The sequence below is a fragment of the Urocitellus parryii genome, unplaced genomic scaffold (genome assembly GCF_045843805.1).
Source record: "Urocitellus parryii isolate mUroPar1 unplaced genomic scaffold, mUroPar1.hap1 Scaffold_62, whole genome shotgun sequence".
Taxonomy (NCBI): domain Eukaryota; kingdom Metazoa; phylum Chordata; class Mammalia; order Rodentia; family Sciuridae; genus Urocitellus; species Urocitellus parryii.
The window spans coordinates 993511-1015569 of record NW_027554113.1 but is presented as its reverse complement, the minus strand read 5'-3'; the positions used below and the strand labels follow the sequence as shown (position 1 = coordinate 1015569).

Below are 22059 nucleotides of genomic sequence, written 5' to 3'. Positions count from 1 at the left end.
CTGGTAGATCAGTAGTGATTGTTCTCTATCCGCACTGCCTGGGTTGGAGTTACCCCAGCCCATGTTTACACAGCTGCATGAGTTGAACTAATGGGAGTAGGTGGGGAAGTTGGAAGAAATCCTAGTGTCAGTCACCTGGGTAGACTTCAATGAACCCCTGTTTGGAAAGGGATGTGCTGGCAGGGCACATCTTCCCTGTCATTTGGGGTATCAGCAAGAGCCCCTCTGTGATCCGGAGAGTGGTTCCGATAAATTCTCAGTGACTCATGTCCTCTTCCCCCACATCCCAGATTTCTGAAGGTGTAAGTGGAGGAGAGGGAGGGGCCACCTAGCATCTCACTGTTGAAGAGAAACAGCCTGGGGCTGGAGTATTCTGCTTCCTAAAAAGCAGACCCAGGCTATATAATGTGAGGTGGTGGAATGCAGGGACTAGAAGAGCTCAGCCCAGCATCCAGCATAACAGGATGTGGGACTGAGGAAAATCTAGGTTTGAGGCAGAGATCAGGTTACCTACCATACCCTGTGCTCCCTGCCTAGTTGGTGGAGGGACTGGTCCTCATTTGTCATTTCTTTTGGGGCTCCTCCCAGCCCAGGCTCTAGCTCCTTCCCTTTTCCCAACAGCCTAGATTTCATTTCAGCTCCAGAGCACACCCTCTCTTTCTCCCTGACTGCAGGGCTGGGAATCTAGCTGGGTGGAGTTTGGCTCCCCTCCCTGGGGAAGGAGGAAGTGAGGGGAGCTGTGAAGGTGTGATGAACTGCAGGTGTGATGAACTGCTCCTTTATCTGTGTTTGTGATGAGGGACACATGTTAGCCCTGGGAAGCTGACTCCTTGCCCTGAGTCACAGGGAGGGGTGGGCAGGGCATAAAAGTGAGCTGGACAGAGGGAGGAAGGGGCTGTTCCAGAGTGGGTGGAGGTGATTCCCTAGTGGATTATTCTGTCCCTCTGCTGTGATGGATGCGTGACTCCCTAGAGTGTAGTCATTGTCCCCTACTGGGGGCTGAGTAGCCTAGTGTTGCCACCAGGCCCAAGAGGAAGAGGGGAGGAAGGCAGGCTGTCCGAATGTGCGCTGTGGGCACTGCCTGGACTGAGCCTCCTTTGTGTGACCCGGGGTTTGGGGACAGGGTGGGGTGGGTCAGAGAAGCTGCTGACTACTGCCTCTGTCCTCTGTCTGGGTTTTCCTCCTCCTGTTCTCCTTTCCACCTCTGAGGTGACATGTAGAAAGGCAGAGACTCTGCAGGCATACATCCCTGCTTTGAGTGCTGTCCTTGACACTCTGATTATCTAACCCTCAGAGAGTTTCCTTGTTGGCCAAAATGGGAAGTGCACCATTCACCTAACAAGCCACTGGAAACTGAGGTAAATATTTTTTGTCAAAATACCCAACAAAGAGTAGGCACTTTGGGGCTTTATAAATATTCCTTCTCTTACGTATCAGCCACCCATTAAGTGGTTATGCTAGTATCTGGTTTTGTAGAGGGACTCCTTGTGTTTGACTAGGCAGGCGTGACTCAAGCTGAGGGACAATCTGTTCTAGATTACACCTTAGCAATTATCAAACCTTAAATGTATCAAATCTTGTTACAAATGAAATCTGTCTCATGACTCCAATATGCAAATCAGATAAAAGCTGGCTTTTCTGGAGGTATCCCTGAACACCTTGCTGAATGTTTCCCCTCAATTGAGTGGATAACGTTGAAAGTCATGTTTTCTGGTTCCCACGTGGGTTCTTCCACCTCCCACTGCTATATTTTAACCCATTGGAGAAGACCTGTCCCTGTCCCAGAAATTAGGAATCTTAAACTCTGTTTCCTACAGGATTGGTGCTTGGCAAGAATGTGCCGAAGCAAGCCCCCTTTTCTGTTTTCTCTTCCAGGTTTGTGGAGAGGTTTTGGAGGCCACAGAGCAGTTTTTGGACTACCATTTTTCCCCAAATCCCTACTGTCTCTTGTTTGCCAGCCCCAGCCATGGCTGCAATCAGAAAGAAGCTGGTGATTGTGGGGGATGGTGCCTGTGGAAAGACCTGCCTCCTCATTGTCTTCAGCAAGGATCAGTTTCCAGAGACTACTTCCCTACTGTCTTTGGGAACTATATTACAGACATTGAGGTGGATAGCAAGCAGGTAAGGCCAAGAGCCCTTTCCTATCCTGCCTTGGAACCCTGTTCCTGGTCACGTAGTATGTCCTTCCTTACCACTCACTCACATTTTTGTTTTATTTTCCTGTGGGAACAAGTAAAAGTTGAGAAATGAAACTGCACTTTTAGAAAACATATGGTGGTACATGCCCATCATGCCAGCTACTCAGGAGGCTGAAGCAGGAAGATTGATCACAAGTTTGAGGTCAGTGTGGGCAACTTATCCAGACCCTCTCTAAAATAAAAAGGGTTGGAGTGTGGCTTATTGGTAGAGTACTTGCCCAGCATGCGTGAGGCTCTGAGTTAATCCCCAGTATCCCAAAGAAAACCTGGATATATCCTCTGGTTCTACCACATACTCGCTGTGTAATCAGGGCCAAGTCCCTTTGCTTCTGGGTTTAAACTCCCCACCACCACAAAATGGTGATGATGGTATGATTTACCCTAAAGGAGTGTGAGAATTAAAGTGGTATTCACGATAGCAATTCATTTGAGATCACAAAAATCAAACACATTTTAGTGATTTTTGTGGGAGAGGGGTTACTAAGGGTTGAACCCAGTAGCACTTTGCCACTGAACTATATCCCTAGCCCTTTTTACTTTTTTAAACAAATTGAGACAGCGTCTTGTTAAGTTCCCCAGGATGGCCTTGAACTTGGCGATTCTTCTGCCTCAGCCTCCCACATTGCTGGTTTATAGGTATGCAGCAGTACACCCAGTTTACATCTTAGAACTTTAAAGAAAAACTCAATTGAGTTTGTTATGACTGTGATTAATATGGTGCCTTGCACACAGCAGGACTAGTGGTTTGAGAGGACCTCTGGATAGTAGGTTGGGGCCCTTGGGGTCAGCTATATATTGCCCGTTTGTCAGGTGGAGCTGGCTTTGTGGGACACAGCCGGGCAAGAAGACTATGAATGTCTTCGGCCTCTCTCCTATCTGGACACAGATGTCATCCTCATGTGCTTCTCCATTGACAGCCACAACAGCCTGGGTGAGGACTTTGGAGAGAGGGGGTAGAGATGATTTGGAGTCAGCCATCTTCAGAGGCTGTGGGGATGGAGTCACAGGGCCCACACAGGCTCTGCTGGCTCCTTTGTTGTGGCATCTCCAGTGTTTGGAAGGGCTTGGGGGAGGATATGCTACAAGGGACGGGGTTTTGAGGTATGAAGGAGACCATCAGCCTCAGACTGCTATGGGAAGGAAGACCAGTGCTCACATGCTTAAACTGAGGTACCTGTTGGGACATGTCTGTGCAGAAAACATTCCTGAGAAGTGGACACCGGAGGTGAAGCACTTCTGCCCCAATGTGCCCATCATCCTAGTGGGGAATAAGAATGAAGTGAGGCAAGATGAGAATATCAGGAGAGAGCTGGCCAAGATGAAGCAGGTGGGTGGGGCTGCCTGATGGGGAACCCTGGGGAGGAAGGTGCCCTCTGAGGGGTTGCAGTATGGGGCAGAAAGGAGCTCTCTCTTCAGCCAACTGTCCTGTGTTAAGCAGTCATAGTGATATTTACCTCCTCCACTCCCATGTGTGTGCCCTGCTAAGAACCAGAAGGAACCTCAGTATCAAATCAGATGATCATAGAATGAAGTGACTTGTCCAAGGTCACTTGGCATTTTAATTTATTCCAGTTTATTATTCTGTCTTTGGAATTGGGGCTACTAAGATGAATAAGGAAGTCCTTGTCCATGGGGAGACAGCTTATGTTTCACTTAGGGTATGCAGACTGTGCCATCAGTGTACCTGGGGAGGAAGGGCATCATCAATGGCTGAAGAAAGGCTTAGAGGGTGAGGGAGCTGGCTAATTCAGGGTCTCACTAAGTGGCCCACTGACCAGAGGAAGGGTTTATTACATGAAGCTGCCAGGGTATAGAATAGAGACTATCTTGAGAGGATAATTATATAAGGCAAGGTTTTAAACTGGGGACAGCAGGCAGAGGATGGGTTGGGGGGATGATGGAGAAGGTAGTCATTTAGGAGGTAGCCAACACACATTCAGGCAAAACATATGTGGACCATAGGGTCTGCAACTAGGTGGGCGAGGAGGGGCTAGTCTGGGGACAACTTTGAATGTAAACATGAGGTTTAGATCCCTGCCTGGGGCAGCCGGGGCCTGGATGCTTTGTAAGCTCAAGGCTGGAGGAGGTATTTGTTATGGGTGAGGTGGTGAGAGGTGCACTTAGCCAACAGCTTCCTCTGCCTTATCTTCTGTCTTCTCAGGACCCTGTCGGATCTGAGGAAGGCCGGGATATGGCAAGTCATATCAGTGCCTTGAGTGCTCTGCCAAAACCTATGAGGGATTGCGGGAGGTTTTCGAGATGGCCACTCAAGCTGGCCTCCAGATCCACAAGAATAAGCGCCAGAGGGGCTGTCCCATTCTCTGAGATCCCCACGGCTCCTGATGCCCTTTTCCTTCACAGGGGCTTAGGGATCACCCACCTGCCCTTGAGCTCCACCCTTTGGACTCCATGCTGAAGGCTCCTTTTTCCAGTTCCCTCATGCCCAGGATTGCTTCGTTTCCCTAGCCCCCAGAGTGGTGGCAGGCATGCCCTCCCTCCCTGTCCTCTGGGAGCTGGGCCTGTGGCCTGCCCTTCTTGAGCAGTCCCTCTCCCTGCTGCCTTGGTCCAGGGGTAGGGCTCTTGCTCCCTTTGGCCCTCCCCAGAGGATGGTCACACACCAGCACTTCATATACTTGTGGCTCAGAGGAGCATTTCTAGGGTAGGTGGATTAGGGTTTCTCCTTTGGGCAGGGGCCTTGCCTCTGACTGCACTTGTTGGGGGGCATGAATAAAGGCCACAGGTTCCAACACGTGTGTGGCAGCTTCTTATTTTCTTTGTCTGGTTCCTATCTTGGCTACAAGCCCAGAGTCCCATCTCTCTCTTCATTTCCAAGTTGCTTGCCAGACTGGCCCCCTGTTGGCAAAGGCAGGACTAGGGTGGAAGGGTGGAGTCTTAGAGCAGAGATGAGGTCATGCCTGGCTTAGCCTGGGTGGCGGGTGAGGGGCATGGTCTCTAGCCTGGACTAAATTTAGAAACTGGTGGGTGGCTTCCCACTGAGTTTCCTCCCCTGGACATGGAGTCTGTGAGGAGATGTGGCCCTGGACAGGGTGTGACAGTCTCACACTCTTGCAGGTCAGCCTGGGGACACAGGAATCTGGGGCCAAGATGAGGAGACACGATCAAGAGGCTTTTGCATAGAACAAGATTTTTTGCTTTCAGAGTTTTTCTTCCTTCCCCTTCCCCCATAACAATGCTAACAAGCAGCTTGATGTGTCATTCTCCCAGCAGTGGAAGGGTGGAATGGCTTGGTTGTAAACACCCTTCCCCAGCCTTCCTGTCCCTTAGAGGGGCAGCTCAGCTGGGTTCTGGTTCAGGGTTGGGTGCAGCGGGCTAAGGCTTGGCTTGGTGTGAGAAGGCAGGCAGCTGTGTCTTCAGAGCTCATTCCTCCACTCGGGCTCCGCTTGCAGGGACAGGCCCCTTTTACTCTCCCACTCCTGGGGGAGGTAGTCATGACCATGGGGCCCTAGAAAGAAAGGAGGTATGCTTTGTCTTCTTTACCTTCTCTTCCACCACTGGCCCACCCTGGCCCAGCCATACATAAGGTAGAGGGGCTGAGCTTGCTCAGATCTTGAAGTAAGTTCTGTCCATTCTGTAGGTCCAGTTTGGCAAGAAAGGGACACCCTGTATACCCTCCGTTTTGTGGGGTACAGAGGTGTTGGCACACAGAGCTGTGTAGGCCTGGATGAGGAGTATGAGCGCAGGCTGGAGGCCAGGCCTGGGTCCTGCCACATCTGAGCCTTGGTTGCTCAAGCTCTAAATGTCAGCTCACTTACAAATAAGATGGAGGTTTTATGAAGATTAACTGATCCTGAGGATTGAGCCATAAGCAGGTACTAATGAAGATACAGCTGCCTAAGCTGGGGCTTGTGGCCACCATGAGGGATTACAGGGCAGGAATGCTCATGCTTTCCAGTCGGGGTCATGGCCCAAGAGAATGGGGTTGCCCACTATGATGAGCAAAGCTTTGGCCCAGGTCACAGCCACGTTGAACCTCTGGAAGGAAGAAGTGGTGGGGTCATGGGAAGGAAGGGCCAGAGGAAGGAAGAATTCCTGCCACACCCACCAGCCCTCCAACCTTGGGGTTCTTAAGGAAACCCAGGTTAAAGTGCAGATCCAGCTGCACAAAGCTCTGTCTGCTTCACACAGTAGAGATGAAGACCACGCTGCATTCTTGGCCTTGGAATTCTTCCACAGAGCCCACCTAGAATAGATAGAGGCAGGGTGTGAGAATAGGTGGGTTCAAGGGGAACTTAAGGGATGTCTGCCCCATGGCTCTTGAGCTGCAAGGAGGGTACACTGGGCAATTGTCAATCAGTGGGTGAGTGCTGCCACAGGGGACAGGAGGCATGCTCTGCAAGCACAAGCCTCAAGAGTGAAGCTAGCTCTGGGATTCAGGCCTGTAAAGCCATCAGAACAAAGCAAACAGTGTTGCAAAGAACACAGTAACTACAAACAGTGTTTCTGAAACTTTCCTGGAGATAATCAGCAAGTACTTGTTTAGACTATAGAACCTGGGGCCCTAACCCAGACCTCCTGATCAGAATTTTCCAAGGCAGATATCTCCAAATCTCAAAAGAGTAGGTTTCAGGCTTGTAACTGAGGAGCTGTAAAAAATACTAGTGCCCTGGCTCTGCCCCCAGATATCAGTGTTAATTGGCTGGTAGGGGCCCTAGTAGTATTAAAAGCCCTCCAGGTGACTTTTCTCTGTACTAAGAGCTTGGAATCACCATCTCAGAGCAAGTGTTAAGCTATTGAGGGTGGAATTGAGGTGACAATATCACATGACAGATGGGGGTAGGCTATGGCATTTGGACTTCATTCTTAGGGCAAAGACCTGAAACCTGCCCAATAACAGTGACCTGGGAGGTTGTTAAACATGCAGGCTTCCTGATCCCATGCCAGAACTATAAACTGGAGCTTTGAGGAGCAAGAAGATGGGAAAAAACCCAGTTCTGTCCAAGGCAGTGGAGGTGGGACAGGGACATGGGCCAGACTGAAGCAGTGACATAGGAGCTGAGGTCTCTGATTTGGGAAAAAGAAGGGTACAAAGAAGGTGAGAGTGAATGTGAAGTAGTGTGTCACCTTCAAGTCCTTCCAGTCTCTGAAGCTCCCTGTCAAGTTTGGCGATGCAATAACGGATTTTTTCGACCTGGAGTGAAGGGAAAGGCATATTTCTCTTATGCAGTCACCTCAATTCAAGAGGAACTAGGCAGGAAGGAGGCCAGAGAGCTGGGGAGCAAAGAGGGAGGAGGCAGCTGACCTCTGCACTCTTCTGAGATATAGGGCCAGCAGAGGCCAGGGCTGTTCTAGAGGTATCACCTGGGGGAGGACCCATCCTTGCTGGGAACTGAGGGTCTGACCTGCTTCCAGTATGGCGAGATGACTCCAACGCTTCATGGGCTCAAGAGGGCTTTCCCCTTCTTAGAGGAAGTGGCCAGGAGCAGCTCAGGTAGGAGGTCACCATGGCAGACTCTTAAGGGTTGAAGAAGGATAGGCTATTTCACTCATGCTCATCTTTGCCCATCACACCATGAAAGATGATGGGAAATCCCTGGTCACAGGGCTAGAAGAAACCCTCAGCTGGACTTCCCTGCTTCCTTTCCCTCCCACTCCAAAACCCTTGCAGGCAATAAGGAAGCTTAGTCCAAGGGGACAACTGGAGGGACCCCTGGTGTCCAGTCAAGCCTTTTCCTACCTTCAGTAAACAATCAAGATATGGGGGTGGGGGCCTGAGTCCTGCTCTGTCCAGCCTCACCTGTTGAGGCAGACCCTCTTAGCAGCAGAAGCACTCTTGATCCACCACATCTGCACAGGCCTGCAGCTCTCCAACGTAATACAGTTGGTTGGGAATGTCCAGTATGGTGGGATGGGACCTGAGAGGCAGGAGGGAGGGAGAGCTAGACCAAGGCCTGGATTACTTTTATCCTGCCCTGGGGGGACAGGCTTTAGGCCCACACATGAGCGTCTTGCTTCCTGCTTCCTGCATAGCAGGACACATTCACCTGCAAGCTCTCTTGCCAGGCATTGCACACCACATAAAGCAGAACTTGTGGGTCCATAGGGATCCAGTGACCAGTGAAATTATTATTATTTTTTTTTCAAATTACTTTTAAAAACTAAGATTTGCCAGGCATGGTGGTGCATGCCTGCAATCGCAGTGGCTTTGGAGGCAGAGGCAGGAGGATGACCAGTTTAAAGCCAGCCTCAGCAAAAAGCAAGGCATTTAAGCAACTCAGTAAGACCCTGTATCTAAAAAATGCAAAATAGGCCTGGAGATATGGCTCAGTGGACATGTGCCCAGTTCAATCCCTGGCACACCCCATCCCTCAAAAAAAAAAAAAAAAGAAAAAGAAAAAAAAACTAAGAAATTAGGGACTCAGCTTTCAATTTTGCCAAGGAAGGGCAGTGCAAAAACAATGTATCACTTCCCATTACCCTTATTTGAGATAATATGTTAAATCCAAAAATAAAAGTAGTAACGACACAATAACATTTCCTTTTTGCAACTGTCCTATATGGTACTCATCCAAGCATTTTTACTGTCTAAACTTATTCAGTAAAAGAACCATATAAATAGGGTGTGGTTCTATGTGCTTGTAGGTCCAGCTAGCTATTCAGGAGGCTGAGGTAGGAGGACTGCCTGAGGACAGCCTGGGGAACAAAGAGACTCTTAAAGAAACAAAACAAAACAGAGCTGTCTATGTAACTCAGTGGTAGAATTTTTGCCTAGCATGTGTGAGAGCCTGGGTTCAATCCCCACCACTGCAAAACAAACAACCCTGCCTAGCCCTCTAATTTGATAATATGTTTATGAAAAACTATTCATTTTCTCATTTCTCCTTGGATTGCCTGGAAATGCCATCTGAGACAGACATCAGACACATCCTGGTGTCTGACCACCCCCATATCTAGATAATCTCACTAGTCCAGAATGAAACCACTAGCTAAAGGAGGCCTCTGACCTTCCAGTCTATAGTCCTTTCTGCATCACAGAGGCGCCGAGCAACAGGAATGCAGACCAGAGCCTCCTGCTGGGGCGCAGTGGGTGCGAAGGCATGGGCTTGCAGTGGTGGGAGATGAGGGTGTGGGCATACCAGTAGTTTCATAGCAGCTTGGTTATGAACTGAGGTGATGAGCTTGGTCATAGCCATCAGGGCCCTTCTTGTACAGGGCATTGTAGGTGAGCAGCCGTTCCAGCAGCGAGTACCCCAGCCCATATTTCTGTGTCAGTGGGGACCACAGCACAGGTTCCAGCTGTCGAGGGTCTCCAGCCAGCACCAGTTGCCCTCCTGGATTGCCTGTTTCCTTAACTTCCATCAGTCCTAGAAGGCAAGGGTGGTATGAGGAGAAAGGTAAGTGATGGGATCTCCCCATGCAGGGTGGCACACCTGCAGCCCATGCTGAGCCGCTCACCTGCTATGGCCACCAGACTCTCAGGTTCCATGCAGTGACCAGCATCATCGATGAAGATGTGTGTGAAGTAATCAATGGGAAACTGGGCTGATACCAACCTGGGAGGTGTCAGGCCAGGCAGGGTCATCCCCAGGCACCCAACTACCAAACCCGAATGCTCACCCAATCTGGTCCCTCACTCACCCACTGAGAACCCTTCCCCATCTTCCCAGCCCACTACACTTTTATTTACACACACACTCCCCACCTGCTGGCCATGATGACAGTGGTAATTAAGATTTGGTATTCCTGCAGTTCCTTCTTGGAAGGAAACACATACTCCCCCTTTTTCACATCCCTGTTACAGTAGGGCTGTGGATTGTGAAGCAACATGAGACATCAGCTTGGCTCTACCCATGCCCACCCTCACTCTGGCAATGGGCCACTTTATAGACAAGGAAACTGAGGCCCAGGGAGGGTTCTCACCCACCCAAGGGTGAGGATCCAAGTCTCCCTACTTTTCTGGTTTATCCTTAGAGTCTCCCAGAAATCTGCCATCCCTTGACCCTCTGCACTTCCCTTACCTTAATGGCCTCAGGTACCATGTGGATGTCCCTGCTGGGGGCCAGGAGGCAGTAGATGGAGCTGGGCAGGTGGACCCAGAGCCGCTGACAGAGAAGATCAGCACCCGAGTTGGACAGAGCGCAGGCTAGGATGTGAGCTTTGGGCAAGTGCTTCACCACCTGAGATGCAGACAGGTAGAGTGTGGGAAGCAGTTTCCCAAACTCTGGTGACTCACACTGGGGCAGTGCAGCATCTGCCTCCCACAGCCAAGGGAGGCAGTGATATAAATGACAAGTTCTATCCTGGAGCCCTGCTAGTTCAATTAGCACTTTGACGTGGGACAACAACTGCAATAAAACACACAAGTCTATGAATACCAAAATGCAAAAAGTCACTCCAAGAGCCACACAGTGCCCAACCTACCCAACAGTGCTCAACAGACACACTGACTCTAGCTCCCCACTTTAAAAAAAAAAATTGTAGTTGTAGATGGACAGGATGCTTTTATTTTATCTGTTTATTTTTATGTGATGCTAAGGATTGAACCCAGTGCCTCACCCATGCTAGGCAAGTGCTCTGCCACTGAGCTACAGCCCCAGCCCTCCCCACCTCCTTTTGATGGCTGCTGAGAAACAAGAACTTTCAGGAAGATGAAGGAAATCAGAATTTGGGGAAAACCGCTCCATCTGGGGGAGTCAAGGATATAGGTCCCAGGTTTATCCTCAAGCCTCACCTGCTTAATGGCCTCCACTAATGTGACAGTCTTACAGTGCCTGGAGGCCCAAAGATGATGTAGGGGGCTGGATGTGTGGTGTCCATAACAATGTGCTTTATGGCCTGCAGCTGCTCTGGGTTTGACTCCAGACTCCGGTCATACAGCCTGGCAGGGACGCTGGGAATCTGAACTTCAACTTATCCAGCATCCCAGAGGCCTCTCGGACTCCATCCCCAAGCCCCACACTCCAAACAGCCCTGGAGTCCCCTGCCCTCAGTCTCACTTGAGCTCCACATCTGAGGGCAGCAGCGGGAGCCCATGGGAGGGCACAGGAAAAAGCATGGACCACAGCAGCCAGCGCCCTGTCAGTTCCAGGGCCCGATGCTGGACCCACAAGGGCTGATGGTTGAAGGTGAAGGTCACCTTGAAGGTCAGCCCATCCACAAATCGGCTCAGGAGGGTTTAGATAGGGAGAAAGGTAGAGTAGCTCCAGTTAGGTGGGGCAGACAGTAAAAAGCCAGGACCTCCTTCCACCTCCCTCTGCTCTACTCCCTCTTTCCAAGACTTCCATAAAAGCTCCCTAGGAGTGGCAGCTGCTGAGGTAGCTCAGAGTTCCCTGGAAGAAAAGTGCCTGCCCTGTGCTTGGGATCCACTCATCTTAGGAGAAAGCCTCTTATCTCCCCTGGCCTGAGGGAGAAGACTGAAGAAGGGTTCCCCCAACATCCACCTCATGGAAAAGCTCAGTTTGACATGGTCCAGTTCCACCTTGTGCATGAAGCCCTTGTAGGTGATGGGGTCCTCCTGGTGTGTCTCAGAGGACAGAAGGGAAAACAGGTGGTCCCTCTGCAGCACTGAGGGGTGGCTCTCGGTCACACCAGGAACCTACAGGGTGTGAACGTAAGCAAGCTTCTGTCCCAAGCATGGTCACTGAAAGACCCAACCCCCAGGCTCTCTAGACCCCTGAGGGATGAAAACTGAGTCTCTGGCCTTCTATCCCAAGACTCAGAGAGCTGCGTTTTCCCTGTTTCCCTTCCTCTCCCACCAGACAGGAGTTTTGGGGAGAGGAAGACTACAACCTTCCCAAGCTGCTCACAGGTGCAGAACTCCAGGGTGCTAGTTTAAGGCCTGGCAGCCGCTTCCCACTCTACTCAGCTGCCCTCTCACCAGCTCAGTTCTACTCTGCCTTTAAAATATTGTTAAAACTCATCTCCTGTAGTCATCTTGCCCTTATCATCCTTGTTCTCTCTTCCCACCTGCATTTGTGTGGAGAAATTCATTCTCGTGGGTAATTCTGGTCTAAGGTACACAAAATCTGTGTGCTAGAAAGGGGCCTATGAATTATCCAGTCCAGCTCTATGCTTTTTTGATAAGGAACCTATGGCTCAGAGAAAGCAAGGATCTTGCCCAAGATCACACAGCCAGTAGTAGCAAAGTCTAGATTAAAACCCCAATGTCCTGCTCTGACACCATTTTGGGCAAAGGATGCCCACCCTACCCCTTGCTGACCCCTCTGGGACAGGAACCATTTCATCCTTCTTCTAGGTTTGCCCTGTGTTTAGAAATGGCCTATAGAGGTTGGCTGACTTGAGCCTGCCCTCCCTGCACTGATCTGAGCCCCAACCTCCAGAGTGAGCAGCCTGGGGTTCTGGTCCACGGAGTCCCAGGTCATGGGCACCGATTCCAGGTCATAGTGCCGGATGTCGTGCTCCATCTGCAGCTCCTCCAGGTGCAGCAGCAATCAGAGTTTCACCTCATAGTTCCTCCACATCAGGGCTTTCTCCAGCTGGGCCCTGGCAGTGATGGTTGGGGGGTCAAGTGGGAAGGGCAGGAAAGGGACAGGTCAAGCATCCCCATGACCAGGAGCATCTACCTCTCCCATTTGCAACTAGGAACACACCAGGAATCAGAGAAGACCAGAAGGACAGAGAAATGGATTGGGTCAGAGGCCTTGAAGAAGGGAGCCCCAACTCTGGCTTCCTCCGATGTCCTTGACCCAACCTCAGACCTGACTTGAGTATCCGTGGTAGAACTTATGGTGGAAACATTCTCCCCCAGATCTTCCTTCCATGACTCACACCCTAACCTCATTCAAATGTCATTCTCTGTTCAAATGTCACGTCCTCAAAGAGGCCAGGACTGACTGCTCTCTGTAAAATATCACCAATTCATCCCCTTGTCCTGCTTTGGTTTTACTTTAGCATTACTTGAGCTCTTCAAAGCACTCACCAGAATATGGAATGTACAAGATAAAATAAAAGAAATAATCAGTGCTCACTGTTCCCCACCAGAATGGGCAAGGCCCATTTGGAACAGCACCTGGCAAGTGGGCATGCTCAGCAAGGGTGAACGAATAGAGACTGGGAGGCTGGACAGACATCCAAAGCAACAGGCAGAGGCCAGCAGGGAGAGAGAAGACAGGAGTGGGGTATCGAGGGGAGGCACTTACTTGATCTCAGCAATCTCCTTTGAGGCAGTGTAGATACTTGTTCCCTGAAGACGGATGGGGAGCAGCTGCCTGAGGCGTGGGGGTGGGTAGTAGGTCCCCAGTTCCATACTTAGCTTCAAGTCATAGCCTTTAGCACTGCAGAAGTGGGGGGAAAAGCTTTCATAAACATTGAACCTGTCACCTTCAAGACTCTGGGAATGCCCCTCCGTGGAGGATGCACAAGGACCCCTGTGATGCCATTGCCAAAGGGTGGTCGGCAGCCTCTGCCCAAGGACATGGAGCTCACTAGCTCATGTGGCTGCTCGGTCCATGGCTGGACCAATTTGGGAAAGCCCAATAGTTGGAATATTTAAAAAATATTATTTATAATACATTTTCATTATTAAAAAAGAATCTGGCAAAAAATTATAATAACATTTTTACCATTCTGAGACAGTCAATGTTAATTTTGGGGGGTATTAAGACTTCCAGGTTAATTTATATTATATATATATATATATATATATATATATATATATATATATATATATATAGTTTTTGTTTTGGGGTACCAGAAATTGAACCCGGGGCACTTTACCACTCAGCCACATCCCCAGCCAGCCCTTTTTAATTTTGGTTTTGAGACAGGGTCTCAGTAAGTTGTGTAGGGCCTCACAAAGTTGCTGAAGCTGGCTTCAAACTTGTAATTCTTCTGCCTCAGCCTCCTAAGTTACTGGGATTATAGGCATGTGCTACTGCACCTGGCACCTATATATTGTTAACAAAAAGTGAACAATTATCTAACTGTGAAGGTCCTACAGTATTTTGTAACTAGCTAGCTATGTCGAAAAGATGTTTACACATGAGTCCACTCGCATGACATGTCCAGCATAGGGAAATTTATGGAGACAGAGATAAAGTGAGTGGCTGCTAAGCACTGAACAGGTGGGTGAGTGATAAAAGGGTGGTAACTGAAGGGTACTGGGTCGCTCTTCTTTGGCATAATAAAATGTTCTAAAACTGACTGTAATGATGGTTGCACATATCTTTGAACATACTAAAAAAAATCACTGACCTGTATGATATATGAATTATTTCAGTAAAGTTGTTTTTAAAAAGAGAGAGATCTGCGTGTGGTGGTGCATGCCAATAATCCCAGCACCTCAGGAGGCTGAGACAGAAGGATCAAAAGTTCAAGGCCAGTCTCAACAACTTAGCAAGACCCTGTCTCAAAACAAAAAGGACTGGGGCTAAAGTTCAGTGGTAAAGTGTCCCTGATTTCAATTCCCAGTACTACCATTTTTTTTCTAATTTAAAAAGAGAAGAGAGTGGGCTGGGTAGAACATGGGTTTAGCATGCATGGTTTTGATCCCCAATGCTATGAGAGAGAGACAGAGAGAGAGAGAGAGAGAGAGAGAGAGAGAGAGAGAGAGAGAGAGAGAGAGAGAGAGAGGTGTCAAACAATAATGGGTTGCCTGATAATTCATTACACAGTTAAAACACTTCTTAAAAAATGTTTTCATACTGTCCTTGTTCCTGCTACTCTCCTACAATTTGCTTCCCAGGCAGAAAATTTTTTCTGAGCCCAGAGGAGGGAATAAAGGGGCCCCTGGTTCCCAGCTCTGGGCTTTTCCCAAGGGCCCACACTGTTGTGATAAGGACATGCCAAGCCCTGTCAGGTCTGGAGGGAGGGCTTACAGGTCAGGTCTTTCTCCTTCCTCTATCCAGTTGGTCAACACAGGGTTTCCAGTGATCCAGGTGTGCTTGAAGGGAGTCATGGGCTTCAATTGTGCAGCCAAAGGGCTGTGGGCGATGGAAGCCAAGAAACGGGAAATGTAGAAAGTGCCATCTCCTTCTGAACCCAACTCCCCAGGTCCCAGCAGCTCCCAGAGCACCGTGATTGAGAAGTAGCCCACAAAGCTGGTCTTACGTTGCACATGCAACTCATAGCATTCACCTGCAGGAAGAAGGCTGAGTGAATGGGAGGGGGGAGGGAAGGCAGGGACCCTCCCACCAACATGCTGAACCTGACACTCCCCCAACCGGATCCATCCCAAGAGGAAACCACTGGACAGCCACAGTGTGTGCTCCAAAGCTGCAGCCTTGCTAGGACAAGCCCTGCCCACCAGAGTTTTTCCCTTTGGAAAGCTACTGATTGGGGCCCAGTGGGCAGGACAGCTCCTAGTCAACATAGTAGAAGGCAAACTGGGGTTTCTGGCAGAGTGTGAAGAGGTGACTGAGGGTAGCATGTTTGTTTCCTCTGTTCCGGAGCCTCAGGGTCAGCACCACCTTGTGGTTCAAACCCAGGCAGATAAGGAGTTGCTCATCTTGTGCTTCATGGGGCCCCTGGACTTCTACGTCCACCCCATGCTTCCTGTGAAGATACTCAGCCCTGAGGAGAGTGGGAGTCAAGGGTGGGGGCCAGGGCAGGAGCAGCCTGGGCTGCGGGATGCCCTGGGGAGAGTGCCAGCCATGCTCCCACCCGCAGTCAAGCCCCCCACCTGCTTCCGCCATTCCTTAAGGAAGAGGCCTCCCCACAACCTGAGCAAACTACTCTTCTTGGTTAGACAGCCCCTTCCCCCATGCCCTGAGCACCCCTCACAAGCAAGGGTGTGTTCACGAACAAACACACATGGACACACACCTATTATAAAAGATCTTGGCTAGCAGTGACTTGTGGTGCTTGCTGATATCTGAGCTCAGTTTCATTCTCCTCTTTTCTGGGAGCTGCAAGTCAGTCCAGTGGTCCACTTTGAAGAACCTGACCCGAGTCTTGGTGACGTAGGCCAGATTTGCCTTGAGAAGCACTCAGACTGAACCCAGAGATTTCAGTGTGTGACCGCAGTGCAGCCTCTGAGGCTCCCAGGGCAGCCTAGGGGAAGGGACTGGTCTCCCAAAGATGAATGGGCACTACCCAGGCAAAAGAGGAAGGGCACAGTGTTTCAAGGTGAGGGGTGTGATCTCGCTACCTGGGCCATTACTGAACCTCTGGGAGCCTCCCTTCCCTCCATTATGAAATGGGAATGGCAAGGCTTGCCTCTTAAAGATTGCTGTGAGCCTCACCCAAGATAGTAGTAGCATTGCGGCAAGCCACTTAGCCCAGCACCTGGCACATAGGAGACCTCAGTAATAGTGAGTGGTGATTAGTATCACATACAGTTTGGTTGCACTAAATTGAGAAGTGTGAGGGGAGTGGCAGGAGGCAGCAGAGGTACATAGGGCCCATGATTCGGCCGGGTGCATAGGCCCCTACCTGATCTTGAAGTCGCTGTTATAAATGGTTCGCAGCTGCTCTAGATTTGTCTCCATGTCCAGTCCCCGAACGAATAGGAAACACTGGCGGTCTCCTGGAGCTGCCGGAAGCTGAACATACTGGGCATCTCAGCAGCAGCTGCAGCCCAGGCAGGAGGGTCTGTGGAAATGAAACTGAAAGTCGCCGCCGTGGCTGGAAGTTGGCGGCCCTGCAATGTGGGTGCAGAGGGGGAAGCCCCCTACCTCTGACGCCCTGCTCCTGCAAGCTCCCTTTCCCCCACCAGATGTCCCTCTGCAGTTCTTTCCCTACCTGAGCCTTCCCTTCGGTGGGTCTCTTCATCTTATCCCCTCCCTCTCTTCGCATTAACTCTTTCCTAAGGAGTCTGACCCCTCCCTCAGGGCCCTCCCCTTACCCCAAGCTCCCTCCCCTGGCTTCCAGCCAGTATCTGAATGTGGCCATCGCCAAGGGCCCCCAAAAGAGCCCAGGAGGACCTCTGAGCCTCTGCTAGGGATACTCCCTAGCACTGGAGGCTACTCCCACCCTCCAGAGCCTCAGGATTTATTGAAAAGCAGAAGAGCAAAGAGCAGGGATTGGGACCTGGGTCAGCTGCAGCTGGACTGGGGCAGCTCATCCAGCACCTCCCCCAGACTGGCAGAGACATAAACCAGCAGGCCAGCCAAGCAGGCGTCACACCCCCCTCCCCCATATTCCCTGCTCAGGCTCAGATGCTACAAGGATGGAGAAGATTAAGCAGGGGAAAACGTTATGTTTAGAAATTGATTATGCAAAGTAGAGGAAAAAAATAGGAGCACAGGCAAAGATTTTACCCTTTTTTTTCCCTCCCCCAACTACCCGATGAAGCCCCAGAGGAGTACAGATAGTGAACAAAATATTGCTGTTGCTTACCCCATCTCAAAAACCTAACCTACCATCTACCATACCCAAACCCAAGGTTTTGCTCAATTCTGACCAGCAAATCTAAGTCCCCATTATTTTTGAACACATAACCTTCTTTCTCTGGGCAAACCTATCTTCGGGATGTCCTTAAAACAATTGTCATGTAGTTAAAATGGGTAAAAATTTTGTTACTATGTGGCTTTGTTATAGTGGAAATTTTTAAAAATCAATTTCATCTGGAAAGTCTACTTCAGGTGGAATTGTAATTGTTATTTTCACACAGGGGGCTCTAGATGTCTAGAATGGTTTTTGTTAGAGCACAGATCACTCTACTTCAGGTGAAGGAAAACCCTACCCACAAACTAAGTGGCCTCCTTCAGGGTCACATATTCCCTTCTTAAAACTAAATCTGGGAGCTGGGTTGTGGCTCAGTGGTAGAGCACTTTGCCTAGCATGTTTGAGGCACTGGGTTTCATCTCTGGCACTTCACAGGCTTCATTCATTAAAGGCTGGTGATTCTTACTCTTGAGCCACATATTTGGGCATTAAATACACATAAAAATAAAATAAAGGTATTGTGTCCATCTACAACTAAAAAAAAAAACAAACTAAAACTGGGTGTCACCAGATTAAAGGACTTTTTCAATTTTGGAGCATGCACAGAGCACTGAGGGCACTATCATTTGGAGGATCCCAGGTTCATTGTAATATCATTTACATTGCATAAGCCAATGATAGAGAAACCTCAATAACTGCCACAAATACATAATACTGAGGTGGGAGGTTTTCAGATCAATATAAAACCCCACCACATGGAAAAACCCAGACTGCTTCTTTCATTACGTTTTCACCTTTCACATCCAGCTTTTGCAGAGCCTTCCTTAAATCTATTCGCACTTCAAAGTAGTTAAAGTTTGTTTTAGTGAGTCCAAACAGCACTGAAGACAGTTTGAAAGTTAACTTTGGCGAACATTACTAATGGAGTAAATCTCTCAATAACACTACTTTGCAGGTAGAAGCTTTGTTTTTTCATTACTCAAACTATTAGTTGGGTTGTATAATTCAGAATTTGAATGTTCTCCAATCTTGTTCAAACTATACTCCCTAAGGCAACTAGAAATAGCTGTTAAACCTAAAATACTGAAATTGGTCAGTCTACCATAGACCAAAGGAGAAGCTGCAACAGTTGAGCCTCATTGTTCCAGGATCCTGTATTTACAAATTCATGTATTTAGTAAAGTTTATGTGGAACCCAGCCTGGCTCACATCATCTTGAAATGGTCTTCTGGTCCTTCATGGACAAGTAGAGAAGTGGAAAGTTGGCAAGTTCCCAGTACACACGTTCCCAACTCAGGCACAGCACTCTGATGTTCTGCCTAGTTTTAGCCCTCATATTATTAAAAAGTTGTTCTTTTCATGGACCACTTGGTGCTCTTTTGCTACTTTGTGCTTTTTGCTGCTTAAAATGGCCCCAAATGATAGTGCTGAGTGTTCCTAAGCACAGGAAGGTTTTCCAGTGAAAATTCCTCAGATTGGCTTTATTCAGGCACAAGTCTGCTGAGAGCCATTGACAAGTAGGAATGACGCATCGTAATCCTTGCCAGCGTACCCCATGTTAAATGGACTTGCCTTGGAAATTTGCTGCGACCTTGCTTGTGTGTTTGAGAAAGGTGACCCTGCTCAATCACCAGGGTGGATCCAGGATTAGGGTGTATCTTACAGGAAGTATCCTGTCCTTGGGTTTAGGGCATGACAATAGGAGTTTTAGGGAAGTTGGAGGATGAAGATTATTCCTGCTGGGAGTAGGGTGTGCCTGCTGCCTGAGTTCCCGCTGAGTTCTCGTGGAGAGAAAGTATTTAGGACGTGAATTGTGCAGGGGGGGGGAGGAAATTGCCCCTGAGCCTGTGTGGAGGCTGGTGTGAGATTGGAATAAAGAATTGCTGTTTGAACCTACAAAGCTGTGTGGTGGCTTGTGATCTTGTGCCCAGCCAAGACATTGGCATCTGGCACAAGTCATAGTATTCACCCATTCCATGTCCACAGACATTGTAAAATATAACTACTCTGAATAATGAGAATCACCTGTATATCCATATACATAACAGAATACTTTTATCTTTGGTAATGTGGATTGAACCCAAGGGAGTTTTACTAGTGAGCTACATACATAGTTCTTTTTTTTTTTTTTTTTTTTTTTGGACAGGTTCTTACTAAATTGCTGAGATTTCAGGCATGTACCACTGTGCCCAACAACAGAATGCTTTTTTAAATTTTTTTTTTAGTTGTAGGTTTACATAATGTCTTTATTTTTATGTGGTGCTGAGGATCAAATTCAGAGTCTCACATGTGCTAGGTGATCACTCTACTGCTAAGTCACAAACCCAGCCCCCCAAACTTTCTTTGACTTTTCTCAGGGTAGGTTGTGAAACAACTTGAAGGTGGTTATGAGTGTCTGATTCACTTGGTAGTTCTTTTTTCTTTTTTGGTCCCAGGGATTGAACTCAGGGCCACTCTACCACTGAGCCACATTCCCAGTCATATTTTGTATTTTGTTTAGAGACAGGGTCTCACTCAGCCTCCCTTTTGCTGAACTCACTTTTGGCTTTGAACTCTCTATCCTCCTGAGCTGCTGGGATTACAGGCATGCACCACCATGCTTGGCTTCAACTTGGTAGTTCTATATAGAACTTTAAATTAATAAATTGGCATTCAGATGTATAAATTGGTCTTTTCTGAATTTAGAATGTGTCAAGGTTTGCCAAATTATCTCATGAACTTAGATAAGTGTAGCATCTAGAGCTTTGGTTGATTATAAAACAGAACTGGCACTAGAACTAGGCAAACAATAGAGACAAACACAAAGGCTCAGATGAAACAAATAGCCTTCAGCAGTGTCATTTCAAACCCAGATATAGAGGTGAGGCCTCATAGGAAACTCCTTTATGGGAAGCCTTTGGCCCAGGATACCATAGGGTGAATTCATCAGTGTGTGCTGAAACAGGCACAATTTAAGCAATTATTCTGCTGAAGAAGGTTAAGAAATTCAGGTGGTCTCTGCAGGAGTTGGCAAGGGAGTTTGATTTCCTAGCATTTACACAAGCAACCAAGGGTTTTAGATAGCTTGAGATTTCAACTTTTAAAGTCTTTCTGGAATAAGAAAATCAATAAGATAGTTTGGGATAGGCTGACAAGGTTTATCAAGTTAAATGTAAGAATGTTTGAAACTGTTCGCATTACAAGAATGAAATACATTAAACGTCCCTCAAAAACGTGGGAATTTGAACTGACCTTAGGTGGAAGGTGAAGAAACTCCCTCTGGTTCTCTCTTGGGAAACAGGATAAAAAGCCTTTCCCACAGGTCATCAGTAGCTAAGCCAGACTTGGAGGGGAGGAAAGCAGCATTTAAAGTTAAGGCAATGTGAAATATTACCCAAATTCCAGGTGCAGGAATTCTTTAATTTCTACTTCCTGCCTAGTGACTCCCATCCATAATGGGTAGAGAAGATAACTTTTTCTTTTGGGCATTAATATAAATCAACAAAACCTTTGACTTGCTGGTAGCTTTTGGGTGGAGAGTGGTCCCTACTTTGCTAATACACACACAACAACAACAAAAGCTGTCTTTCTAAGCTTTGATATTTGCTGCATTCATAATAGTTGGAAGTAGGGCTCTTCCTGCAAGCAGCCTGAAGTGATCTGTAAGAATGATTCCTTACTCAGCTGATCTAGAAAACCCTACAAAATCATTTAAGAGATTGAAATCTGCATATTCACTTTAAGAATACCATTAAACTGCTCAAACCATCAAGGACATTACTATCCAAAAAGCCATCAAGCATCTGAAAATTGTCACTTTAAAGATATTCTGGTATTACAGTGGAGTTGGTAGGTGTGCTCAGGCCAAACAGTGGGGCTAGACACAAGGTTGGTGGCCTAAACAGAATGAACTTTTGTTGATAGGCTCAGAGATGAAGAAAGTAGCTGGTCCAATGGTGCACACCTGTAATCCCAGCAGCTTGGGAGGCTGAGTCAGGAGCATCACTGAGTTCAAAGCCAGCCTCAACAATTTAATGAAGCACTAAGCAACTCAGTGAGGCCCTGTCTCTAAATAAAATACAAATATGGCTGGGGATGTGGCTCAGTGGTTGAGTGCTCCTGAATTCAATCCCTGGCACCCCCCACTAACCTCCCCAAAATGCAGAAAGTAATGCTGAACTTTAGGTGAAGATTCTTGGATCACTGAACAGATCCAGGTAAACAAAGCACCCAACATGTACTGTTGCACACCAGAGTTCATGGTCAGATTAACCTAATCATAAACTTCACTACAGAGATGAAAAGGAACAAACTATTCATAATCAAAAGAGGAAGTTGGACAGACGAAAAACATATCCAAGAAGAAACTAATAGAAAGTTAAAACAAGATCAAATACATTGAATTTCTTACCTTGAGAAGAAAGGTTGAAGAGATGCATCAAAAAGGAGAGAGGCTCAGATACTTTTAGAACAAAATGGGTATACGTCTATTGAAATACCTGATACAGAAGATAGTGTTGTATGGATGGGTAGTATGAATGACAAATAATACAAATATATTTTATTTGAAATAGACAAA

The 22059-nt window shown here is 48.1% G+C and overlaps 2 pseudogenes; one reads left to right on the top strand and one right to left on the bottom strand.

Moving 5' to 3' along the window:
* Window positions 1-1966: 1966 nt before the first annotated feature.
* On the top strand, window positions 1967-4523 carry LOC144252885 (rho-related GTP-binding protein RhoC-like; annotated as a pseudogene).
* A 1046-nt stretch (window positions 4524-5569) lies between these two features.
* On the bottom strand, window positions 5570-16674 carry LOC144252884 (helicase MOV-10-like; annotated as a pseudogene).
* Between the last annotated feature and the right edge of the window lie 5385 nt (window positions 16675-22059).